This window comes from Lissotriton vulgaris, chromosome 8 (assembly GCF_964263255.1).
Source record: "Lissotriton vulgaris chromosome 8, aLisVul1.2, whole genome shotgun sequence".
In the NCBI taxonomy this organism is placed as follows: domain Eukaryota; kingdom Metazoa; phylum Chordata; class Amphibia; order Caudata; family Salamandridae; genus Lissotriton; species Lissotriton vulgaris.
Genome location: NC_141696.1, coordinates 1,421,806,765 through 1,421,833,511, shown reverse-complemented (window position 1 = coordinate 1,421,833,511; position 26,747 = coordinate 1,421,806,765).

Here is a 26,747-nt window from a genome sequence, read left to right as displayed (position 1 = left end):
CTAGAAGAAAAAAAACACAACCTCCTCTAAATAGGGTACACCAAAGGATACTCACCATGGAAAACTACTCAGCCTCCCCTTAGTAGGGTACACCACAGGTAGTCACCCTGCCAAGATAGGTAACTCATCGCGGACTGTATCAGGAGCAAACTGAACTGCAGCAAGCAAGTCCAGCCAAACTCGTCAGCGAACTTGAAGTAGTCACCACTGGAATCCATTTCACATTTATGCTCCTTGTGCTCATCAAACAATTCCCTTGTTTGTGCCACATCATAGGTCTGCTCGACAGCATTATTAAGTGTAGGCATCTTTGTCATCCAAGTGGTAATCTCAGAAGACTGCGAGGAAGTGTTGGAGCCGGTAGGAGTCTTTGAGAATTCCCAAAATAAACGTGGTTGGCAAAAAGTAGCACGAACAGAATGCTCTGCCATTTCCAAGGTTGTGGCACGCTGCATCATGCTGTGCCGAGTGGTTCATGGCATGTCTGTGCAAGAGGGGACATGAGACAGAGGAGACAAAGGAACGTCATTGTGGCACCATGGAAACCCCACTCGACAAAAAGTTGAGGTAAGAGCGTCTACTGGGACAGACGTGGAAACGCTTTTGAAAAGGGCAGCTCGCATGTATTTGAAAAAAATAAACTACCCAAACGGCCCCGCAGTAACAGGGCTCTCCGTGTCCATGACAATGTGCACAAATGCACAACAAAGTTACCACAACACAGTTACCTCACTTGGCGTTGCAGTACACCCACCACAGAAATTCTCTTCTTGTCAAGTCAGTGGTTCTTCTCAAAGCGCCTGCCAAGTACAGACTCAAGAAGTGCTGGCAGGGAAGGGACAATAAACCTCCTCCGCAGGGCGTGTGACATCACCGACACACGTGGTTCTTGTTAGACACTCTTAGATCCTCCCAACACCCTTGGTTCCTCTAGAGCAGGCACTAACTTCCACAGCAGAGGTTTCCCTCAACATGCCATGCTGCCCAGAGACTAGAAAGTACTCACAATGTCCATAGGGGATGCAGACCCAAGCTGCTGTCAGACCACAACACTTCCCACGCAGGTCGATGGCCTAAACAAAACAGGGACAGACAGCAGGATGTGGAAACCTGTTGCGCCTTTGGGAAGCTTTTTGCGGTAAAGATAGGGTCAGAAGTCTTCCAGTTGACAGCACAGTCTTCAGTGATGAGATGACAAACACCCAGACTGCAGGCTGTCCCGGTAGTACAGGACACTGGTGGGGCTGTACAGGGCGTTTCTCTGAGTTTCAATTGACGTTTTGAAAGTCCTTAATGTCTTTGGTTCCTTGTCCTTTAGTTCCTTAGTTGTCCTTACTCTTTACTCCAAGCGTAGGTTCAAGATATTCGCCAAAATGTGGTAACGGATGATATTACACAGTCCATCTATATAGTTGAATAATCCTTCATTGTAACTTGGTTCCAGGATAGGAAAGTAGGAGAAGATAGATAGTAGAAACACAGCCCCACCAGGAGCAAGCTCCTTGCAGCTCAACCTGAGATGACCAACTGACACTCTAGACACAGATAGGCACTCAGGCATTCTATGCTCTCATGACCATTCTAACAGGGCAGTACAGTGAGGAATAATAGAGAAGTAGTTTACCACTCATTTCAGTCTCCTGATGGAGAAATTAGCATCTTTACCTGACATTATGACAACCATGATCGGGGATTTGAAAGATGAAGCAGTCAGGGCAAGGGAATACAACCAAGGCAGTCACAATCAAAAATGTGGCACCAAGCAGCTATTACACCAGAAGGCACACAAATAGATCGATAGATACATGTTCTCAGTTCAACAGAGTTTTACACTAGGTGGATAATAGTTGGCCCTGTGCACCTTCCTTAAAATCTGGGAAGACCTCAATCATCTAGCCATTCCCAGGGCCTATTGCCAGCTCCCTCATCAACAAGTGGGTGACTGGCACCCAAAGTCAGCCCCTGTAACCACAAGAACAAAAACGAGCAGATTTTGATGTCACCAATAGAGATAGAATGATCTGGGATAACATAGCTAGTTGGGGTGAGTCCAGTAAAAGTAATTATACTCCTAAGACTAGCAATAAGATAATTATTTATCCCGGTTACGCTTCCCGTGGCAAATGGGACCTTTTAAACCGAAGAATGTCACCAGACTTTGCTCAACCCTCCTTGGCCTCGAAGCCTTCAGCTCAAAGGACATTTAGGGCAGATTTACAAGCCCCTTGCAACACTTTTGCGCCACTCTTGCATCACTTTTTGTGGCGCAGCCGTGGCGTAAACAATGCGCAACATTGCGGCCCATTTACAACTTGACACATGTAAGGAGATGCGTCGCTTTCTAAAGCCCAGCATCACATTATACCTGTGTCAGGTATAATGTATGCAGGGTGGGTGTTCCCACGCAGAAAAGTCTTGTAGAAGTCACGCAGTGAAATCTACAAAATTTCACTGCGCCACTTCTGGGACGACACTGTGTCAAAACCTTATGTCTGATTGAAGCTGGCATAAGGAGTGATGCAGTACAATCAGTATAGGCATCCCCATGCATTGCTGGAGTTGCATTGTGCTTGCGCCACGACACAACAATGCGTGACTTTGCGGCAACAGATGTGTCAGAATTTCTGATGCATCTGTCAGTCCTTGCGCCATGGTGCGCCGTTTTGTAAATAAGGCATATCCATGGTGGCGCAAGGATATCACAGGCGGCCCAGGGAAACTGACGCAGCTCTACAGATGCGTCAGTTTCTTATAAATCTGCCCCACAATCTGTTGTATTTATCCCGCCAGCCATAGGCGAAACCAATGAGTGCTCAGAAATCATCTTCACTAGCTCAAAATTAGTGCAAACTCTGGAAGAAAATCATGCACAATTAGAACTGGGGGGCATACATATTGGGAACCAATTAAAAATAACTACCCTCTAATCATCATGCAGCATGCCTGTTTGGAGTCTTTGGAAAAGGGTCAGAGCTGCAAATACTAATCAGAAGGATCTTATCTCTGTTCTGATCAGTACTAAAAGGTCATCCAGGTACCCTATTGTAACCACAGGCAAATTGATAATCAGGTACAGCATGCCTGGGAAGGGTAGAAAATGCACAGCCTATCAGCCAAAAATCACGGATTGGGCCTGGCTTCCAGGGGCTTTAAATGTAAATGTAAATGTTTTTGTACTTGTATAGTGCACAGCTACCCGCAGTGGGTTTCCCGGCGCTTGTACGATTACAGCAAGGGAACCCTTTCCGGCTTTCCCTGTGAAGTGTCCACTCTTGGGCACACCCATGGTGCAGACCAGGCATCCTTCGAGTTGTGGGGGCCATTGTGGAGACTAAGCAAGCTATTGCCCAGAGTTGCAGCATGGGACCCATGATCAGAATAGGCACTAGGGCGAGAATATCCGGTCAGGGGAATTAATAAGCCCGAGACCCACCGCAGCAGGAATCGAACCCTGGTCCCTGGCCAGAGCTCTGCATCGAGGTCTGCCTGCTCTAACCATTGAACCACACTTCTCCACTATAACTTTAACTCAGGGGTAGACAACATCACTGCAATTGCTTGGATTTTATTGTGGTATGCCCGTGGAATATAAGATGGGTATCAGAAAAGGAGGGCGAAAATATGGCAACACTAAATTTAACAACCATGAACATCGTATTCTTGCAAAAACAGGCACGAAGTGACTTCTGAATTGGGTGAAACTCCACCACCTGGGGCAGGGGCTTGCTCCAGCTTGATCTGGGTGCTGGTTCGGTTGATTGTGAGCCTGTTATGTCCCTGTGGCTCCAAACAAGAGGCCAGCTGACTAGACCTTGGAGTCACTATGGGACTAGTGGGTTCAGGTACAGGTCCAATCCCTCTGGATCAGGCAAGAGGATCGCAGGGCAGCAATCAAACAAGACAGCAGTCTAGCAAGGCAGTAATCCTGCAGGGCAGCAATCCATCAAATGAGCTGTCCTTTCAGCAGCCCAACAGTCCTTCTTCCTGGCACAGGTCCAGAAGCGTGCTCAAGAGTGTGTATCTGAAGTCCAATATTTATACCTCGTATCCTTCCTCTGGAAGGTGGGAGAAGTTTCTAGAAATTCCCTTTGAAGTTTCCTAGGCAACCTGCCTTCTCTGTCCTACTTCAGACTAACAAAATTCCGTATGCAGCCTTTTCTGTGGGGGCAGTAAACACGGCCTGTTCCTAATTGGTAATTGCAGCTTAATAAATGTAGTAAGGTAACTCCAAAGTTATCCTATGAGAGAGGTAGGTCTTGCGGTTGTAATAAGTGAATTTAAGAGTTTTTCACTACAGGAAATGTAAAACTTAAAAGTACACATCCCACTTTTAAATACACAGCATTGTGTCCTCTGGGCTGTCTAGGGCCTCCCCTAGGTGGGAATTAAATGTATCAAAAAGTGAGGCTTCGGTCTGGCAAATGGTTTGTTTTGCAGGCCTAAATGGCCGTTTAAAACAGCACATACAGACTTTAATGGCAGGCTTGGAGCATGTTTAAAGGGCTATTCAAGTGGGTGGCACAATAAGTGCTCCACATTCAGTTGTATTTAATTTACAGACTCTGGGCACATGTAGTGCCACTTGACTAGGGACTTGAAAGTAAATCATATATTTCAATTTGGTATAAACCAATTTACCATTTTTTAAGGAGAATGCACAAGCACGTTAGCACTGGTTAGCAGGGGTAATTTAAGGCAAAACTAAAAGTTCAAGAGTTTATGTTACCAAAGAGGGCTCATGTTTGTTAGGGTGGCCTCAACAACCTAATTTAATGATTACATTGGATCCTAACCACCCTCAACAAGTTTTGGGATATTCAGACATCATCAGTCAGGTTAGTTTGGTCACTGACAACAAATGGGAAACATTATTTCCTAATGTATTCTCACCTAAACTAGGGTTATTAAGGACATTTCAACATAAAATCATTTTGAAACATAATGCAATACTGAAGGTCCATAAGGTTAGAAATATTCAATTGTCGTTGAGGGAGTCTGTAAAAAAAGAGTTAGAGAGACTGTGTGAATTAGATGTCATAGAAGAGATCGAATCTTCTGAATGGTTTTCGCCTGTTGTCGTTGCACATAAGCCTAACGGCAAGGTGAGATTGTGTATCGACATGAGAGATCTCAATTCCAATGTTTGGGTCAACAGACATCCTCTCCCGAATATTGGTGAGATGTTCTCGAAACTCAAAGATGCTTCTGTTTTCACTACGTTAGATTAATCTAACGTGTATCATCAAATAGCACTTCATGAAGAGAGCAAACACCTAGCATCTTTCATTACCACAGAGGGTGCATATAGATATAAAAGGATGCCTTTTGGGCTAGTTTCAGCCTCTTCAGTCTTTCAGCGTGTCATGCACAAACTGTTTAAGAACCTGTCTAATGTCCTATACTTTCAAGACGATATATTAGTCTTTGGGAAAGATGAAAAAGAGCATTCAGAAGTTTTGTACCAAGACTTATCTATTTTGCATGACAATGGGTTGACATTAACCAAAGAAAAATGTAAATTTGGCATTGAGTCAGTTGATTACTTAGGCCATTCTATTAGTAAAAAAGGTATTTCACCTAAGCATAGTTTAGTCAAGGCTCTTGAAAATGCCCCCGAACCTACTAATAAGGATCAACTCAGGTCCTTTTTAGGATTAGCTGAGTACTATGCCAAATTTATCCCAACATTTGCTGACAAGACAGTACATTTAAGTAACTTAATGAAAAATCATCAGTTATTTGTTTGGGATTCCAATTGTAAAGATCAATTTTCTTATATCAAGAAATGCATTGCTTCAGCACCTGCTTTATCTCCATTTGATACTTCATGTGAATCAGTCATTATTACCAATGCTAGCAATGTAGGCGTAGGCGCAGTACTTATGCAAAAGCAAAAAGACGGTTTTCATCAAGGCCATTACGAGGTCCAGAGTACAAATAATTGACTTTAGAAAAAGAAACTTTGGCCTGTTGGTCGGGAATTGAGTATTTTCGCAAATATGTGTACGGTTCAAGGTTTATAGTAAGGACTGACCATCGCCCTCTTGTAGACCTATTCATTACTAAAGGTTGTAATAAAGCAACTGCCAGAATAGCTAGATGGCAGTATAAGTTACAAGATTTCCATTTCCAGGTAGAGTACATTCCTGGTGCAAAGAATGTTTTAGTTTATTGTCTTTTGGCACTACCCGTTGATGATGATAATGTTGTTGCTTGTGATGAAGATCCTGACAGGGCAGTCTCTATTTGTGAAATTTCTAAGGGTTGCATAAGAGAAGAGGATTGGAGAGTTGCATGTGATAATGATGATGATTATAAGTGTGCCATGTCTTTTGTCAAGGATGGTTGGCCTAACAAAGCTAGTTTGTCCCAAGAGGTGTTATCTTACTTTCAGATAGATCAAGAGCTGTCAATTCAAAACAACATTTTACTAAGAGGATTGCAATTAGTAGTACCTCGAGATTTTAGGGAAGTTGTGCTTGAGATGGCCCACGAAGGACACCCCGGTATGACGAGTATGAATAGGAGAATCAGATGTGAGTTTTGGTGGCCTGGAATTGACAGATCCATAGAAAGAAAGGTTAGATCATGCTTGGAGTGTACAGTCAGTGACAAATCACAGAAGGTTGTAAACTATCACTGTTATTTTGTCACAAGACCTACTAGGCCTTGGGAATCTGTCTCGGTTGACATTGCTGGTCCTATGAGTTTTGGGCAAAATCCTATTTATGCCATTGTCTTGATTGATCAGTTTTCTCAGTGGCCAGAAGTGAAAATTGTTCCTCATGTAACATCTAAAACTGTCATTGATTTTCTAAACTGTATTTTTGAAAAGGAAGGATTTCCGGTTACAATTTTGTCCGACAACAGTGCACAGTTCACATCTTGTGAAATGAAATCGTTTTGCCAAAATCATGGAATAATTCATAAACGTTCCTTTGTTTATTACCCTCAGGGAAATGGTATGGATGAAAGGGGGATTCGGGTGTTGAAAGAAGGATTAAAACTTGCTTTGTGCAATGGTCAAAATTGCTATGATGCTGTGAGAAAACTTTTATGGAATTGTAGAAACACCCCCAGAAGTGATGGTGATTAATCCCCATTCGGAAAAATGCGGGGCAGGAAGGGTATTTGCAATATGAGTCAACAATGGATGAGAGATCTGATTAGTGGGAAAGATAAGAGATCAGTGTCCAGAATGAGGCATTCCACAGTCGGTGTTCCATGTAGCATTGGTGATTGGGTGCGGGTAAGAAAATCTTGTTTTATTAGGTCTGGAGAATCTCGTTTTTCTGATCCCATGCTAGTTGTTAGAGTAGGCAAACAAGTTGTGGAATTGTCGGATGGTAATGTTTGGAGTCTTTCAAAGGTTGTGAAGGTTCCCAGATTTGACGATGTAACAAGTTCACGTCAGAAAGAGAGTGGTACAGTTTCTACACGTGGAAACGTGACACAAAGTAGTACGTCTTCTCATGGGAACATGAATGGGTGGAAGAATCAACATAGTTGTGTTTCTAATCAACATAGATTAAGTCATAGGCAAAGAAATGCACCAGTATGGTGTAAAGACTATATTATGAGGAGATATTTTGCATATATGTGCAAAGACTTGCTAGGACTAATTATCGTCTGTGTTATGAGGTGTGAATTTGCTTCATCTTTTTATTATTCTAATAAGTTAAAAAAAATGTTTTAGAAGAATTTGTTTTAGTTTTTTTTTGTTTAACATGTTTTTGTTTCTTTAAGATTGGAGATGTGTGGTGTTCTCGCGTCACCTGTTCTCATCTGGAACTCGGAACACTCGGAGTGAAGAGTGTTCCGAGAGCTCCAGATGTAATGGTTGGCTCAGGCTTTTGAGACATGACTTAAGCTTCTCTCAATACACCATCTAAATACTTAACTTATTCTGCTTCCTACTACTTTCTTCTGAGAGACCACTTCAGGCCTGGCAGTACTAGTTCTGTATTCATTATCTGTATATCTATATATGAAATATTCTGAATAGCATTGCTCAAAAATTGGCGAGCGCACCACCTTGTGGAGTACTCTTATATGCACCGGTGTTTAAAAATAGGAGACGGCGCTGAGCACTGGCAAAAACCAGCACAAATTAAGCACTCAATAAAACCTGTTCCCTACTCTCGCCTACATCCCTCAATCATAGACAGCTAAAGGCAGAGAAGGAATGCTCTCTGAGTTGTGGGTTTCCTGCCACTGCTAATGTTGCTTCGACCACTGACTCCTGAATGCTGGACCCACATATCTGCCGCTAGCACATTCTGGAACAGACCTCATCTAGAATCCTGGTAATTTTCCTTATGTTCTTTTCCAGAGCGTGGATTTCAAGTGCAATTCTTCTGGGGCCAGATGCAAAACCGTTATTTGTGGTCGCAAACGGGGAGTCGGCCCGTTTGTGACCTCACAAACCCTATTTTGCAAGTGGGTAACCTATTACCAACTCGCAAAATAGGGTTTGCGATTTGCTATTAGGAATGGCTTGTCTAAGGGTTTCCTTCCTAAATGAGAGTCTCACTTCAATGCACGATTGTTTTGCGACCTCAGTTGTGGTTGCAAAACGCTCTCAGTTTACCACCTACTTCAAGTAGGTGATAAGACACTCACAAATGGGAAGAGGTCCCCAGGGGACGCCTTCCCCTTTGTGAATGGATGCAAAATTATTTTTTAAGAGCAGGCAATAGTCCCAGGAACTACTGCCTACTCTTGAATAATGAAACAGAAACGTTTAATTTTTCTTTTTTTAAATGCATCCCGCTTTCCTTTAAGGAAAATGGTCTTTTTTTTTTTTTTTTAAACCTGCTCTATTTTAAAAGCAAATGCAAAAAGAAGAACCATTGATGGACAGAATGCAGAACAATATCTTACATTCACCCCAGTACAGAGATCTGGGCATAATTCCATCTTTTTTTTGCTCCCCATGCCCTTCCAGTTTGAACCCTGCCACATGCAAATCAGTCTTGACTCTGTGCACAATCGGAACAGTGCTGCCCAAACTGAGTGTCTGAAAAGTTTCAGCACTCCGTCCATCATCTCCTTGTGTTTGCTTTATTTAAAAAGCAGTCACAGACATGGTGGTCTGCTGACCCAAACAGGCCACCATCCCTGGGAGTGCTAGCCATTCCCAATGGGTTGCAATTTGCACCCTATTAATGAGGCATGCAATTTTCGCCCCATTAGAAATCGCAAAGTGTCTGAAACACTGTTGTAAATAACATTTTGTGAGTCGCAAATTACGATTCCCAAAACGACGCAATTTGAGACTCACAAATTGTAAGTTTTGTAAATCTGGACTCTGGTCCTAAATCTCCCCACGCATACTAAAACTGAATTTGTCCTTGTTTAATGTAACTGCTGCTTATTTAAAGCCTTCGGGTCAAGTTCAACTGCAAATTATAAACAAATTGTGTACTTTCCATTTTCATTTTACCAAGTGGTGTATTTTTAAAAAGCTAAACAGCCACACCGCAGAAGAACACAAATATGCATTCAGATTTTAAGAAGCAAGCCAATAAACCACTAAGGCAGCATACATTTGATTGTGCTTGAGAAAATGCTGAAACATCTTCGACAGCTTCAGTCACAAAAGAAATTCACCCACCAGAGTGATCTCAAGTGTTTGCTAAGAATGATGAATTAACAGCGCTTGGAGCTCCTGGACACAGCGGAAACCATCATCTATTTGACTCTCAGGCATTGTTCAAGGTTGTGGTATATCACATAAGTGTAATCAGATCTGCTCTCAAAAGCACCAGTGAAGCATTGCAAATATATCTGTCACCTAAAAATAGGAGTCAACAATTAACTACTGAGGCTGCTCTAGAGCTGCACTTGGGGCACTAAATCATAAACATATTTTATAAAAGGCAACCTTAGTTGTTGTAGGAAACCCACCTCTCCATATAGTGCACCACAATGGGGTACACTGTGCAGAGAGGTTGGGGAGACCCTTATTGGTTTACAGAGGCAAAAGTAAATAATACTAACCCTCTATTTTAGTGGTCGTGTGGGCAAGCAGTTAGACTTGAGGGTAGTGCTAAGCATTTGTTGGTCTTGCAGAGTCAATACATGATACACACATTCAATTAATTAAATTGAAACCAAATTAGTAAAACAGTCCTTTTTACATAAATATTGAGATTAAGAACTTTGGGTACCGGATAAATACTTTTGGCAATAAGAGAAAACCACAGTAAATGCAATAATCACAGTTGTGTGCAATTACGCACAATACATTTCTATTGATGCAAAAAGGCAATTGGAAAATCAGTGCAATGCAGTCACTTAATGGTTCACCTTTAGAATCAGAAGGTTTGAGGGCCAAGGTCCAAAGTTCCAAAGCCAAGTTCTCAGGAGCTTTTCCGGATTTCACCAGGAGCACGTTAAAATACATTCTTTGTAGCTGGCGCACTATGAAGGCAGGTGGCCACCTTCAAAAGCAAAGCAAAGGGGGACTTGCTGGCAGGTCCAGGGGCCATTAAGGGAGTGTAGAGTTACCAAGGGCTCTAAGGCCTTGGGTGCACAGCGGATTTGAAGATGCCCCAGACGGGCGGACTGGGTGCAGTGAAGATGTGCAGCTGGTCAATGTCAGCAGAAAAGACACCTCGTGGTCTGGGGCTGGCATCTTGGGGCAACGATTCTGGAGCTGCTGGGCCACTGGTGAGGCGGGTCTCCAGAGTCCCGGTATCTCTCATTGGGTGCTGGCTGGCTGTAGAGTTGAAGTCCGCCTCTTGGTTTTGTAGGTTTTTGCAGCAAGAGGTCCAGTACCCCGGGTATTGGTGACTTCTGCTCCTGTGGGTGCTGGGCCTCAAGCCGAAACTCCAAAGCAGGGCTGGTACTCAGAGATGTCAATCAGGCTGGGGAGCTGGATGACGCTGGACCGGACTTCTTTGAATACCTGCAGCTGCAGGGAGAAAGCTCCTCTATCTCAAGGGAGTGCCTTGGCAATTTGTGAAGTGCTGATGACACTCTAGGGTTTATGAATGCCACACAGTGATGAGATGAGCTGGAGGATGGCAAATGCCATGGTCTGAGGCAACAGGCAGGAGTTTGCACCCAAAGTCCACCATGAGGTCTTCAGTTCTCGGCCCAACATTGGTTTTTCATTCGGATACTAGTTTCAGGGTCTGGGGGGCATCTAAAATCTAAATTTAAGAGCGTTTACAAGGGAGCGACAGGTAGTGGCCAATGGGCTCCTTACCTGGGGTGACTACACCCTCTATTATGCCCACCTCTTGTGGAATAGCCCTAGCCCTGATTGGAGAAGTCCCACCATCTTCAAGGTGGGCACTGAAAAATGTGCTTCACCTTGCCTCTAACACCCGAGCGGTAGAGTTGGTAGAGGGGGGTACACCTCCTGCTCTTTGTTATCTTCCTGCCAAAAGGATGATGACAATAGGAAGCACCTGCTCCTTCTATCAGGAGAAGCTGGGGTTGCATTTCAAAGGCAGCACAGCTTTTGAAGCTTCCCACCACAGATGGCTCTTCATGACCGGAGAAAAGATGTGAATACCTCCTCCCAGGATAGGCATTGTTCTCGACCTCTATGCACACAGGACTTTACCACATGATGCCAGAACTCTGTCTGGGGTTGACAGGCTGGCTTAGACTAGTCTGTGACCACACTACAGGGGACCAATCTAAGTAATAAACATGACACTGGAATCGGTGCAGGTTTATTAAGACAAGGTGTTTGTTACCAAACATCCCATAATACAGTGTAGTCATCATGGAGCTGGGTAACTCATAATGACAAGTGTTCAGCCCATGTGCTCTATTTGGCTTCGCTGTTTACTTAAAATATCCAAGAATCGACATGGATATTACAGGGGCATGTTTGCTCATGCAGCTATATCCTCCCAGGAGATATAGTGCGCCCTGCATTAGGACTAAAAGGCCTGCTATAGGGGTGTCTTATCTATATCCCCTACAGTCGCTTGAAGCATAACACACAGGGATGTTTACCATGTTGACTATTCAGTTTTGCCTGCAACAAGTCATACAGTCTGCAATGGCAGTGTGCATGGCCTCATTGACGGGACCCTAGGGTGGCAAAATTCATGTTGCTACCCTTGGGTTCCCTCTTCAGTGCCAATGACCTAGGTACCAGGGGTACCATTTACTAGGGACTTTCAAGGGGTATTGAAGTGGTGCCAATTGGGAAACAAAAGATACAGTTTAGGGAAAGAGCTTCTGGCACACAGGACCTGGTTGGAAGGAACACTGTGCACTTCCAATCGAAATTACATATTTTTTCCGGGCGAAAGATGAGTATAACCTTGTTCTAAAGAGGCACTCTACCAAGAGTAGTTAAAATATATAAGATATTGGGGTATGATGTGCACATTTTCCATATAATAACAGTTTCCAAAATGTTTATTTAGAAAATTCCTTGCTGTTAGAAATTGGCAGAGGTATGCACCTTGTCCAAGTAGGGACCCTTCCTTCTAATCAAGGTAAGAGGGATTACTCTTCTAAAATAACCTCTACTCACCCCATTGGTAGCTTGGCACAAGCTGTCAGGATAGCTTAGAGGCAATGTGTAAAGTAGTTGCACATAACGCACAGTAATACAGTGAAAGCACTTCAAAAGGATACCACACCAGTTTTAGAAAAATGGCTTATATTTATCTGTGTAAAACAAGACCAAAGCGATATAAATCCAGATAGAATTAATCAAAATACAGTTCCTTGAGCTTGATAGCTCCATATGAGGCTATCACGCAATTGTGCACAACCAAATCCAACAGTTCAGTCTGACTGCGGCATCGAGGGGCAGCTACTGTGTCAAGAAGACCCGCAAGCAGTACCTTGGAGATACAGGACGTGGTGAACCTTGCGATAAGATCTGAAGAATCGGCGCTGGCAGGCATCAGCTTCGGAGGTCGGTGCAGGAGTCATTGGGCCCTTGAAGTCACACGCGTTGCAGGTTTAACTCTGTAAGTTTGGTATTTCAGGAGTACTGGCTTCAGCAGGTGCCCGGGCTGCGGTGCAAAGTGTAACGGTGCAGCGTGCATGGTCCTCAGGTTGCGATGCAGGCAGCAGTTCAGTGACAGCATCCACGAGTGGGGTGGTGTTTGTCGCGATATTGCTAGGTCACAGTGCAAACAGCATCATCGTCGTTGTTGAAGTGCTGTCATCAGTAGACCATCTGGAGTCAATGGCGTAGGTGGGCCAAGGCTCGGTGTGGAAGGGGGTGGAGCATTGAGTAACTTATGAGTGGTGCCCCAAGCCATGGTGCAGGCAACAGCATCGATGTTGGAATGGAGCATTGTCGCCTGGCGAGAAGCGAGGCGGTACGAAGTGCAGTGCCCTTAGGTCAAAGTGAAAGAAGCGGCTCAGTAGCCGCACTGTGCGTTGTCGTCGGTGAGAGCAGGGTTGTGGTGCAAAGCGGGTCGGTGCTCTTTGCGGTGCCAACAGGTCATGGAGCTGGCAAGAGCGTTGGCTGCTTTTTCTTCTGTTGCAGCACAAAACACACAGTCATTCATATTCCTGTGCTTGTTTAAATGGGGGCAAGCTCTACCTCAAGCCCTTGATGAGGCTCAGGAAAGCAAGTTGCAGAAAGTCCAGTGCTTCCAGTGCTCAAGACGGAAGTAGCAACTGCAGGACAACATAGCAAGGCACACAGCAAGGTGGTAGCACTGCTTAGCAGCTTTTCCAGCTCTTCTTCCTGGCAGGTCCAAACGGGTCCGGGTGACAATATTTATACTACTTTTCCCTTCAAAGGTTTAGGCAGCAAGCCCCTGTTACTCTGTAGAAATTAGTTCTGTCCTCTCTAGCCCAGCTTCTCTACAGGGGGTTGAGACAGCATTGTGCCGAGCAGACACAGCATATTCAGGTACTAATGAAAATGCTCCCACCACACTAAATGCAGAAAGGTCTGTTCATTCTTGCGATGAGTGAGTCGGGAGAGGCAGGACACACTTCATATCCCCTTGTGACTGCTTAGAGTGAATGCACAAACCCAGCACTATCAGTCCAAAGCCAGACAGTGAATACACAAACAGGCAGAGGTACACTGGATGGTTAGACAAAACAATTCCCACTTTTTAAAAGGGGCATTTTCAACCACACAATTTAAAAACCACCTTTACTAAAAGATGTGTTATTAATTCCGAGCTCAGGGAGCCTAATCTCCATGTGTCTATCTTATTCCTTTAAAATGTTACAAGGCAAAGACAGCTTTTCAATAGTGAAAAACGAAATTCAAAGTATTTCACTGTCAGGACATGTAAAGCACACCACTCCATGTCTTACCTTCCACATAGTGCACCCGGCCAATGGAGCTACCTTGAGCCTACCTTTGGGGGTGACTTACATATAGGGCAAGGGAAGGTTAGAGCTGTCGACATAGCAGTAAACTTTGCACAGACACTGCAGTGGCAGGTCTGAGACACCTTTGAAAGGCTACTTGTGTGCTGCAGGCCCACTAGTAGCATTTCATTTACAGGCCCTGGGCACACACAGTGCAGAGTACTAGGGACCTACTAGTAAATCAAATATACCAATCATGGAAAACCAATCATAACACAATTTACAGTGGGAGCAGTTGCACTTCAGCACTGAAAAACAGTGAAAAAGCGCATTGAGACACTGAACCAGCAAAAACGAAGTCTAGCAACCATCAAAACAGGAGGTCAGAAAGCAAAAAGACTGGGGAAACACACCAAAAGATGCCAGATCAAACACTTGCCATAAAGAAGGGGCCTGATATGTAATATTTTTTTTGTTTACCATTGTATATAGTGCAGACAATACCCAATTGATGCTGCGCAGATAGTAACAAAATAATTAATGATGGTTCTGTCAAACCAAAATACCCAACTGATTTGGTATTTACAATGCAGTTTCTTTCAAACTTTGTCCCTAATCAGGATACAAAGACAGTGATACTAATATCAGCACACTCAAACACACTGACCACAAAGTAAAAGATGAAAGTAAATTTTTACTCATAAACTCTCATATTTTGAAACATACATTACTTCATTAGCTGTCCCTAAAACATACTTAAAACAAATGTGACACATCAATTTTGTGCAAACAATAACAAGCGGGTAAAACAACAAGTAAAATTGTTAATTCATGTACTTATTGGGAATGACAACTATATATACAATTATCTGATAGGTACATCAATTTAATCTTGGTTCCTAAACAGATCCTGAATAGTTGGTTCAAATAGGATGGGATTGCGTCGACGTTTCTAGCCTGGGGAACGATGCAGTGGTTTAATGCATCAGGGGCGGGTCTTCATCAGGATTATATAGGACAGCCTGTTAAAATGAGTCTTGAAATGGTAGATAGCATATAATAAAAGGTAAACCCACAAATACAATGAATTCTGCACTAATAAAAGTAAATATTGAAGAGATGAACATTTAAACATAAAGTTAAAGCCCGAGAAGGACTTCTAAGGAGTTTGCAAGATGTCCTCACCGTCCCAAATATTTACCAATGCAATCAAAACACTTCATGTAGCAAGCTTACATGGTGGACACCTCTTAGGCAAAGTCACTTTGTAGTGAGAGAGTTCACTAACTCATTTCCTCAAAACGTACAAAAACGTTCCAAGAAGATAAGAGTGCTGCAGTGACGATAAAAATGGAGGTGCAATATATGCGGCAATAAGTGTAACATACACATTGAGTGTATGGGTGGGCGTGACTCTCAGAGCTTCACTTCGCAGAATTTCATAGAGTGACATAAAGACTTTGCAAGATTCTGCAGAGTTCTCCGAGCGGGCGAAATTCAGCATGTCGCGCTGCACGTGCTGATTATTAGCACCGGGAGCTAGTTGCACGGTGTGAAATTAGCAAAAACAACACCATGTGCCATGCCATAGGGTGCTCCTTCTTCTTGCTGCTCTGGAATGTTTTTCTACTTGAGAGGCTGTTTTCTGAACACGAAAAGTCACGACCTGCTGTAACTGCCCTAGTTAAGAAATCTCACCGGGAGCATTCTAGCTCCTGAGAATTGTGCTAGGGGACACAAATTCTCGCTCCCCAACTTAACTTTAGTGAGCTGCATGTGGAAATAGAACTTCACCACGTGACATTTGGCACAGTTTTGCCAGAACTCCCTGCTCCAAGAGGAACTAGGAGTGGGCAAAATTCCTCAAAGTCCGCCATCGGAGTAAAATTCTTCACCCACCCCTAATTAGCGTTGCAGGTGGGAATCCAACTGACTCCCACTGTTCCCTCTAAAGGGCCCACCTGGCCGACTGTGCACACTGCAATTAGTCTCTTCACAGGGGGCACACTGGAGCATGCATTATGGAGAGAGGCCTTTAAGGGCTAAGTGAATAAATCGGTCAGACAAGAAATGATAGCAAAAGAGACTTCAACCTGAAAAGTAATAATTTTCATCTGTGGATGGGGTGATTTTTGTCACATTTAGAAGCGTTGGTCTTTTTGCTCTACTTTCTTGGCGATAAAAGTACAGTGTATAAACAAAGAGATTCTATCAACGTGTAGTGGTTTTTATTTTTATTTTATTTATTTCAGTGGGAAAACTCTCTCTTATACAGTGGAAAGATGAGAGCATTTATGTGCTTTTTAAAATACCCCTCACACACTAAAAAAAATCCAATAGTGTCATGCTTCATCATGGGGGTCTTCCCGTCCCTCTACGGGGCGGGGCGTGCTACGACCAGCGGACTACGCGGGAGCACTAGATATAAGTGACAAAGGCTATGTGTTGGTGCAAAAGTGTCAGTGAAGTGTAGGGACCTAACTAGTGAAAGTGAAAAAAATGAAAAAGGTTTCAAAATTCCCTGGCTAGTAGAAAAAAATTATTTATTCTCTTCTCTGGCTGGGAATATTAAGAAAGGGGTTTTGTGGTAGAGCGACTAGCTAGCTACCTGGTCAACATGTTTCGTAGGCAGTCCCCTACTGCCTACTCATCAGGACCTTCTAATGGTCCCTACTAGAAACTGCTCGGTTGTAAATTGGTAAGCCTATTGTCCTACAAACTGGCAGCAAAAATAGGCTGCTAGTTTGGACTATGGGGCATGAGCTGGCCCCATTGAGAACTTAATAGTTTTCTCAAATTTTTGTCAAAAATATTGACCTATTGCGGTCTCTGTAAAAGAAAGTGGAAAAAGAAACAAAGCACAATAAATCACTGCATGTTTCGGATACTTATGTACATGATTTAGTATCCAGGAAAAACTATTTGTTGGCAAAATTACACATGGGAAGCACGCACTACAGGCTTCATATGTGAGGGGATGGAAATATGTCACTCCCCTGGTTCTTTAGGTCGTTAGCCTCATTGATATGAAGGCTATGTCAACTCCAAACACACACACACACGTCACTCAATGCAGACAGGTATCATCTTTAAAACAAGGGAAGGGTCCGAGGAGACCGAATACACTCTTAGTTAAAAAACTATGTACATCTGTGTTTTTGCGTAAATCTGTCCCTGGCCAAAGTAAAGATGTTAATACATACTCATTAGACACAAGTTTCATGCCCCATGAGTCTGCAGACGAAGGGTTTTTCTTTCGGTGGTCTGTAAAAGAAAACCGCACCCTTTCGTAAATCCCCGATCTCTACGTAACTGATCTGTAGCCTCCAAGACCAAAATTGTTAGAGACTCGTGGTCAGAGTCTATTACTTACATATACCGCCCGAGTTCAATGCCTCATTCCTACCCTTGTGCCGCTCCGTGGGTTACTGCCATCTCGCTGTTCGTGGTTATTTAAAACAAACAGGCAGATTGTGTTGTCCTCCAGTGTGTCTCGTGTCATCGAGAAGCTGAACCGCTAACTCAAGATGGCCGCCTTCTATGGAACAACGGGCGAACGGGAGCTTGGTTCCCGGTAGTCTCTCTTCTTTTGCACTAGCAAACCTGTAAAATAATTGTTGCTGCAAGAGCCAAAAGGAGAATAGTAGAATAATTTGATAATGATGTTTTGATAAATGTATTGTTTAATTGATAAATGTACTTCAATGTTTTTGTATTGCAATAATTGTTCACAGTACATGTAAATAGATGTCTTTTTGTATGGCAATGAGCAAACCTCGGACATTTCTCAAAAACTAAAAAATCTTGTATCATTTAAAAAAAAAAGTATATAAAGCACCCAAGGATTAAACACCTTAGGGTGAGATTCTGCTCAAAATAAAAAAGTGGCAGAACAAAACAGTGACCGGGTCATTTTCTTTAAACTCTTAGATGTTGTCCTACCCAGCCTCAGTGTAGGACACAACCCCAGATGTAGTGAAGAAACTTAGGTTCCAGCATAGCCCATCTCATCCCTGGGCTTCCCATCCAGGACATTTCAATGTTACTGAGGTCGTGTGTCCAACCCCTGTCTCTGGCCTGCTGTTCAGCTCTGGTCATGAAAGAGTAACCCATCACCCATACTGTTTTAAATCCTAAATAAAACAAGAAGGTAAAAATTGCCACACACTTTATTAACATCTGTGAACACATTCAATATATGGTCATACAATTATGAAGGCACAAATAATGATTTGGCATACTACCAGTCACTGCGTAAACAAGGGCAGAACCAGGCTTACTTTATCTAGTACTTTGTATATGGACTCCCATTCGGACATACAACTTGTATTTGTTTGACTGCCACCTTCCAATGTGCTTAATTACCCCAAGAGGCAAACCCTCTTTAAGTGCTGTTGTGGCAGCCCTAATTCTAAAGGAATAAGTTGACCATTTCTGTCCCTTGTACACCACCTCTGTAAACGCCCGTTTGAGGATTCTTCTGTACTGAAATTGGGTGAGAGGCTGGCCGTCCTGGTGAAGCAGCAAGTCACCTTGGGGCATATTATCAAGACAGGCGATAAAATGATCGCTGTAAAACTGCAATAGTGGGCTTGATAATATGCTCTATGGAATTCCAATTGAAGCCCATGTTCGATGTCCTTCACATTTAACATGGGCTTCAATCGGAATTCCATAGAGCATATTATCAAGCCCATTATCGCCGTTTAGCGGCAGTTTTCTGCCGCTAAAACAGCGATAATTTTATCGTCTGTCTTGATAATATGCCAGATTGTTGTTTGGGGCGATACTCCATATAAGCCCTGAGCAGTTCTATTGGGCCACACACTCGGATTCTCCCAGCCTGATTACACGGACTACTGAGCCTTTCCCCAGCTGATCCGTTTTTGACTGTCTCAATGTCAGTTCAGCCACATCCTGCCCCATTCTGAGGTCACCCAACTTTAGCGCCCTATAAGAAGAGTCATTTTTTGCATGTGCCACTAGTTCAGTTGTACGGAAGGCTCCAAAAAATGCTAGGGAAAAAGTGGTGGAGAATAGCAGTGCCTCGTAACGTGAGCTGCATATGATAGTGTGTGCCCCCACTAACCTCTTCAGCATGCTCAAATCAATGGGTCCATTCTGGCCTGGTGACTTCACTCCCTCCTGTCTAGCCCCTCCTTTCAGTGCCTCCCTTACAGGAAAACCTGGCCTTGGATCAGCTTCCCCTTTCAGCTTTGTAAATTGGGTGATTGCCGCCAGGTGTCTTTACACTCATGCACGTGATTTCCTATTGTCTTTTGCCCACAGCACAAATCGCTGCACTCTTCCGACAGGGTGGTGGCCCTCCCTTGGTCCCAGGGAACGTGTCCCTGATGCAAACGTGCTGTAACACGCCTGGTATCTGGCTCGTGTCCCAGGTGCCAATGATAATTCTCCCAAGGCCACTGTCCTATGCTCCACTGAACCATGTGCCACCATTCCGACGTGAAGGGCGTCATGTCTTCCATCGCCTGGGGGTAATTCGCCCAAAGATTTTCCCACTAAAAATGAGAAAGAGCGTCAGCTGCCACGTTCTTCACCCCTTGGACATGCCTGGCACGAAATTCTATATTCCTCAAAAGACACCCCTTCACCAATTCCCTCAAAAGCCCCACCAAAACTGGGCAGTTGCCAGATTGGCAGTTAACGGACTGCACCAAAGGCCATATTGTCCGACCAGAATGTGATCCTTCTGTTAGCTAGCACTTGCAACCATAGATGTAGTGACAAAACAATTGGAAACATTTCCAAAACAGTGATTTTTTTGTAAGCTCATGTTTCTTCCATGCATTTGGCCATTTCACTGCACAACACTACCTGCCTAGAATGGCACCAGAACCCTCTCTTCAAGATACATCAGTGAAGAGCTGAAGCTGCTGACTGCTGCACCATGATGTGCGCCACAACAGAGACCCATTGAAGTCGTTCAGAAAGGACAGCCACATGCGCAGGTCATCTTTCAGTTCCCCACTAAGCCGCACTAAGTGATGGGATTTCTTTATTTTCACTGTTGCCCTAGCAAGCCGCCTGGCAAAGATTCTCCCTGATGGTATGATCCTAGCTGCAAATTTTAGACTGCCCAGCAAGCTCTGAATTATGGCCAGCGTTGCTTTGTTCCTGCTCAGGACATGCATAATGTCACTTTGAAGGGCCTCAACCCTATCTTTTGCAGTCTGCACATCCCTGCTGTATAATCAATTTCTATGCCCAACAATGTCAAACATTCTGTTGGTCCCTGGGTTGTCTCTGGGCCAAGGGCACCCCTAGTGACTGACTAAGTTGTTGAAATGGCCAGAGGGTCTCGCAGCACTGCCTGAAACCTGCCTTACCAATGAAGAGGAAGTCATCTAGGTAATGTTATGAGCTCCCCAGGAGGTTCCTCTGCCTCAATGCCCACTCCAGGAGGCATGCAAATTCTTCAAACAGGGAACATGATACCGCACAGCCCATGGGCGTTCATTTATCGTAGAAATACAGCCCGTCCCACCACATACCTAGTAGGTGAAAACTATCGGGATGGACTGGGAGGATGCGAAAAGCAGACTCAATGTCTGCTTTTGCCATAAGAGAACCCTCGCCTGCTGCTCGTACCAAATCAACTGCGTCGTCGAATGAAGCATAACAAACTGAGCACACTCTGTCATCCAATTAGTCATTTACTGACGATCCCTTGGGGTAAGAGAGATGGTGAATCCTCCTGTACTTGCCCTGCTCTGGTGCCTTTTGGCCTATCAGTCTTGCCTCCTCTGCAACTGGTTGCGGGCTGCCACCTTGCACACTTGGAGCAGGTATGGGTGACTTTGCATGTCTACCTGTGGAGTACTATAAGGCCTACTCTATCATTCTCATACCCGAGCTATTGCGGATGTATAAGGCAGCGTTTGAAGACTCTGCTCTCCCACCAACCGTTAACGAGGCAAATGTAATATCTCTCTTGAAGCCGGGCAGAGATGGACTCAATATGGGTTCGTACAGGCCGCTTGCCCTCCTCCACACTAATATATGATCCTGGCGTCTGCGCTAGCCCAGAGGTTGCCGACTCTGGAACACGCTGACCAGAACGGTTTTGTACCAACCCACAGTACGTCTTATAACATCAGACGCCTGTTAAGAGTGCAAAGCCTAGCTACGTCCCAGTGGCCTCACTCGGGGTGTTTAGTTCTCGATCTAGAGAAATCGTTCGACTCGGTGGAATGGCCCTACCTGATGCAGGTGCTGAAGAAGTTCGGCTTGGGCATGGCCTACCTTCAGATGGTGGAACTTCTCTACCAAGAACCTGTGGTACGGGTTCGCACGGGCAGACTACTATCGGACCTGGTCCGAGTCCGCAGAGGCACCAGGCAAGGATGCCCCCTCTCCCCCTTAATTTCTGCTCTCATAATGGGGCCCTTGGCAGCACAACTCCGTGCTTCAGGCGCAGATTGGGGTATCCCTTTGGCGGACGGGCTACACTCAGTGTCATTATATGCAGATGATTTAATGATCTACATTAGAGACATGACTTGTTTCCCACACGTGCTCACTTCCATATTCAGCAGCTTCGAGGAAGTGTCAGGACTCCGAGTAAACTGGGCAAAATCAGGAGTGTATTATTTTGCTATAGGTATGCCAGAAAGCGACATCGTAGTAATGGGCGAGAGACTCGTCTGGTATCCAACCGTCTTCCGCTATCTAGGGATTCATGTTTATCGTGACCCTGCGGACCTACTGGAGGGTAACCTCACGAGGGCAATCTCGTCACTCGCGGCACAGGTGACTTTTTGGAACTCCCTTCCGCTAAACGCCCCAAGTCGGATTACTCTTACAAAAATGATAACGCTACCTAAGCTGTTGTACTTTTATGCCAATCTTCCGGTGCATATCCCGGCCCAAACCTTCCGAGAGCTGGAGACTCTGACCAGGCGACTAATCTGGAATACGGGGAGACCCAGGTTCGCATTAAAGACGCTACATGCTGCATCAATAAATGGGGGATTATCTATCCCTAATCAGGTGCTCTATTACCTGGCAGCGCAACTGCAGTGGGTTGCCTACTGGTTGAGTGGAAGGAATTTGAGTGATACAGCCTCGGGCGACACCGTCATGACGGTTGCGCAGATACACACGCTGTTTCACCCATTAGCTAGGGTATGCTGCCCAGATCAACTGCACCTTGCAGTGGCGAAGAAGTGCTATGCGAGAAGCGTAAAGCTTACAAGCTATTACAAACCATATGCCCCTAATCTACCATTGTTGGGGACACCTTAGGAGGGGGGCATGCTTACGGAGACAGCGCTAGGCAGTTGGACGAACGCTGATTTAGAGAGCGTGGGAGACCTATATGCAGAGGGTACTCTATTCTTGTTTGAAACCCTAGCAGCCAACACGGAACTGCCTCCCGGACAATTCCTAACACATGCAACACTTGTCCGTCTACTAACGCAAGCCTGGGGTGACCTAACAGAGGAGCTACCAGCTCACCTACTGACACAGTACTTGCACGTGATGGGAAACGGCTCCCACATAGTGCACTGGCTCGCCCAAGCACTGCACACACACACGCAATTTTCTTCACAGCGCCTGCGAGACAAATGGTCAGTGGATAGAGGCCCTGCCTGAACTGATAAAGAATGGGCGTTGGTACTAGCCGGGGCAATAAATGTTCTGCGCAACTCCCGTTTTAAGATCATACAATACTATATTGTACATTCTCGGATAAAATCAACCGATATTTTGGTCTTGACTCAACAGCATGTCCCAGATGGGGACTTGTGGATGCACAACTTCTACACATGCTCTGGATGTGCCCTCTTCTAACTGATTACTGGAAATCAGTGTCTGCCTCACTGGCGGCAGCGACAGGGGGCAGTTTGCCACACACATGGGAAACTTGCCTGTTAGGCTTATTTAAGCGGACGTCAAGGACAAAGGCCCAGACTAGATTTTGGGACCTGGGACTGATAACTGCGAAACGCCTCATAAGCAAGCGCTGGAAGAAAAGTGCACCCCACAAGCGATACACTGGCGCAACTCGTTTGAAAATTCGGCAAGGGCGGAGAGTGTAGCCTTACACAGAGAGGAGACGACGGGACTACGCCAGTACCCCATGTCGCACGACTGGGACAACGCCCTGGCTGCATATCATCAAGTGTGCCTGCAGAGAGGTGTTATTTAGACTCTGCTACCCTATTGGATGCTGACCCGGCTGTACCTCCCACCCTCCCCCTTTCCCACCCCCCCTCCTGTCTCCTCCCCTCTGCCTGCGAGTCTCTCTCCCCTGTTGGCCCCGGATTGAGTCCCTGGATTGGCTTTCCTGTCCTCTTCCCCCCCCCGCGCGTAGCGCCTGCTGCTTGACGTGTTTGACGACCCCCACAACTGACACGGTACCACGCGCGCCCGCCCCTGACTGCTCCATCTGAACCACACACTCATCCTTTCGATCTCACCCAGCCATTAGCCACTACAGTCCCAGGTTGTTATTCATAGTTTCTTGTTTCGAACAAAAGATTTGAATATGTACTGCATTGCTGACACGCTTGATTTTGCTTTGAACCATAGTTATGACATTGCAGATATCATAACCTAACCATCCCACTGGCGAGAGACGAGGAAACAATCGGTTTATCCTGAGACCTGTTGTTATTTATTTATGACTTTTTCCTTCATTCAGCACACAACCATAGCTAATGACTGTGTCAAACTGTTTGCATAATATTGCTTTATTGTCACGTCAATTAAATATATTCATTAATGCGACTGTACAACAGATACGAAATGTAATGTTTCTCCTGTGCCATGACAATGTTATTTCCTCATATATGTGTACATTCCGGAATAAAAGAAAATGCAATAAAGATATTCAAACAAAAAAAATGGGTGACTTTGCATGTGGCACCCCAAGTGCATGCCCCATTGCTGTAAAGCCTGCATGCGTTGTTGGCTCAATGCTGAAAGCCTCCCCTCCCCCTCGGTGCGCCCCTGCCCCGAAAAGAATGTCTGAGCTGGTGTTTATAATAGTATGGTTTTGTCTGTCTGTACTTCCAGAAGGGGGTGTCTCTGCCTGTGTAGCTGTTGCCATTATACGTGTACTGTACCCAGAGCTCAATCTCCCAACAATCCCATTACATCTCAGGTGCCTGATCCATCTTTTGCTTGAACTCTCTATCGTAATTCAACAAGCCCGTGCCCCCATTACGCTTGTATTCCTCATAAATTACCCTGTATATTTGCACAGGGCAGGGCCCTGCTCAGGGGACTCTTCGATTATGACTGTGGATAACATGGCAAACGCCTCTAAGCAGTTGTCTATTGTCTCATCTTGTTTAACCTTCTTCTTCCACTTAGGTTTACCAACCTCCTTAATCAACACCGTGATGTCTGCGCCTTCCTTGCAATGAGAAAATGTCAATTAATCCATGTTCCAAATTCTCTCTCTGGCTTCCAAATGAACTCTTCACGCCAGAGATGACCTTCTAGTCAGCTTTGGCGGTTCAGGCCTCATCCAACCACACTTGACTCCCGCTCGCTTGACTGGTGCTGGGAGTCTGCCCTGTACTTGCCCCAACCAACAATTTCGCAGAGACCATGAAGCTGGGCATAGCTTCCATCATCTTACCCAGTCCTCCTTGCAGGTCCTGACCAGATGCTCCCGGGGTTAGGCTAGGAACCAGCTCCTGTACAGGTTGTCACGCCCCTGCAGGGTTACCACTGTTGCCAGTACCTGGGTCCTGTCCTTCACTGTCCTTCCTGCCTCTGTTTGTTGAGCTCTCCCCTTGGGAAGTTGAGGGCGCTTTTATCCCCGCTTGCTCGCTATCGCCTTTCTTAGCCGTCTTGAATTTCCCCCAAGCCGCTGCTCTCGCTGACTGCTTCCTTTTGACAGGTTGAACACTTTGGACGCCAAGACCGGAATCAGTTGGCTGTAGCACCTCAGCATCTGTCAAGATGAGTGATGCTGATTGTTGCTGCGTCTCCTGCATCGCCAACATCTTCCTTGCCCACTCCAGCCCTTTTGCCTTCCCCATGGCCATGAACTTCGCCCATACTTCGGCGTCCTCATGGCTAGGCTCTGGGGAAAACAAAGCCTGTGAATTGTGGCCCTCCATCTCTCCGAGTGTGCGTGTGGGTGTGTGACAGAAATCTGAAAATGACAGAGAACGTTTTTTACCTATGTGTGCAAGGAAATGTGTCACCAGAATCACTGAGAGTATAAGAATTTATTTACAACGGAATAAAAACCATTACAAAAGTGAAGGTACATTAGTTTAAAATTCATTAAAAAAACATTAAAAAGTATTTATATTCATAGACTGTCAGATGTGAAACTCACTACATCGACCACTTTTATATTAATTCTACACAAGAATTGGTATTTTTTCAGAGATTGAATGTCAGTGTAAATCGATTTGCTGTTACAAAACAGTTCATACAGCTCTTCCTTCTCAAGATTTGGTCGATCTGCTGCAAGTTATGTAAAACCATTAAATGGTGAAAGATAGCTGGTGCAATTTCTTGCCTAAGAGTCGAACAAGGGTTCTTATTGCCTCTTTACATTACATCTTGATCTAAATTTTAAACGACCCTTTACAATGACACCTCTTTTGTTCTCAAAGTTCATAACAAACTAGGCTGATCTACAAATGAATTGTGGATCCGCAGTACGCAGAACTTGTATGATGGCGGATCAACAGGTACGTATTCCATAGTCGTTGAATTTTGCCTTTAACCAACGTCGTCGTTCCTGGTCCAGTGTGGGACAGATGCAAAATAGGTGGATAAAGTCTTGTTTTATGGCACCACATAAGTCACAATCCTTGGTGTCCGGTTTCCTCCAATCTGGTTGATCTACATTTGTTGGCAGGTTTCCCATCCTTAAGCTAAGGTATTTCAGTTTGACAAATGATGAAAAAGATAACCCAAAATAGACTGCGGGTTTTGGCATAGTGTATGATTGAATTACCATCCAGGCATGTACGCGATGACTGAAGATTGACTTGTCATTATTAGCGAATGCCTGTTTGCTGCCCTTTTAACTACTTGCTTAAATGATGATACAGGTAGCTTTGTTTGCCACAATGATGCAAGTTCGGTGGTATCAAGGGACAGGTTTAGGAACTTAGTGTATTGAGAGTTCGGACTGTTTTGAATTGCCTCCCATGTGGCAGAATTGATCTCTGTTTCCCTGTTCATCCAGATGTCATACCAAAACTTAATGGTCTCATACTTTTTTTGCAGTTCTTGTGATAGTAGGCCAAACTCGAGTCGGACCTGTGCCGGAGAGGCAATGCACGGTAAACAGAATATACGCTTATAGACTCTGGTTTGAATTTTGTCTAAAAGCTGCGCACTTCTCCCATGGTGTAACACACTGCCGTTGGTTATTGTAGGGAGTAGCTTGGCCTTGATGACTGTCAGAAGTGGATTAAACAGATGGCCTTTTAGCTGCTTGGAAATACTGTTGAATACATGTAACAGAGCTGTTG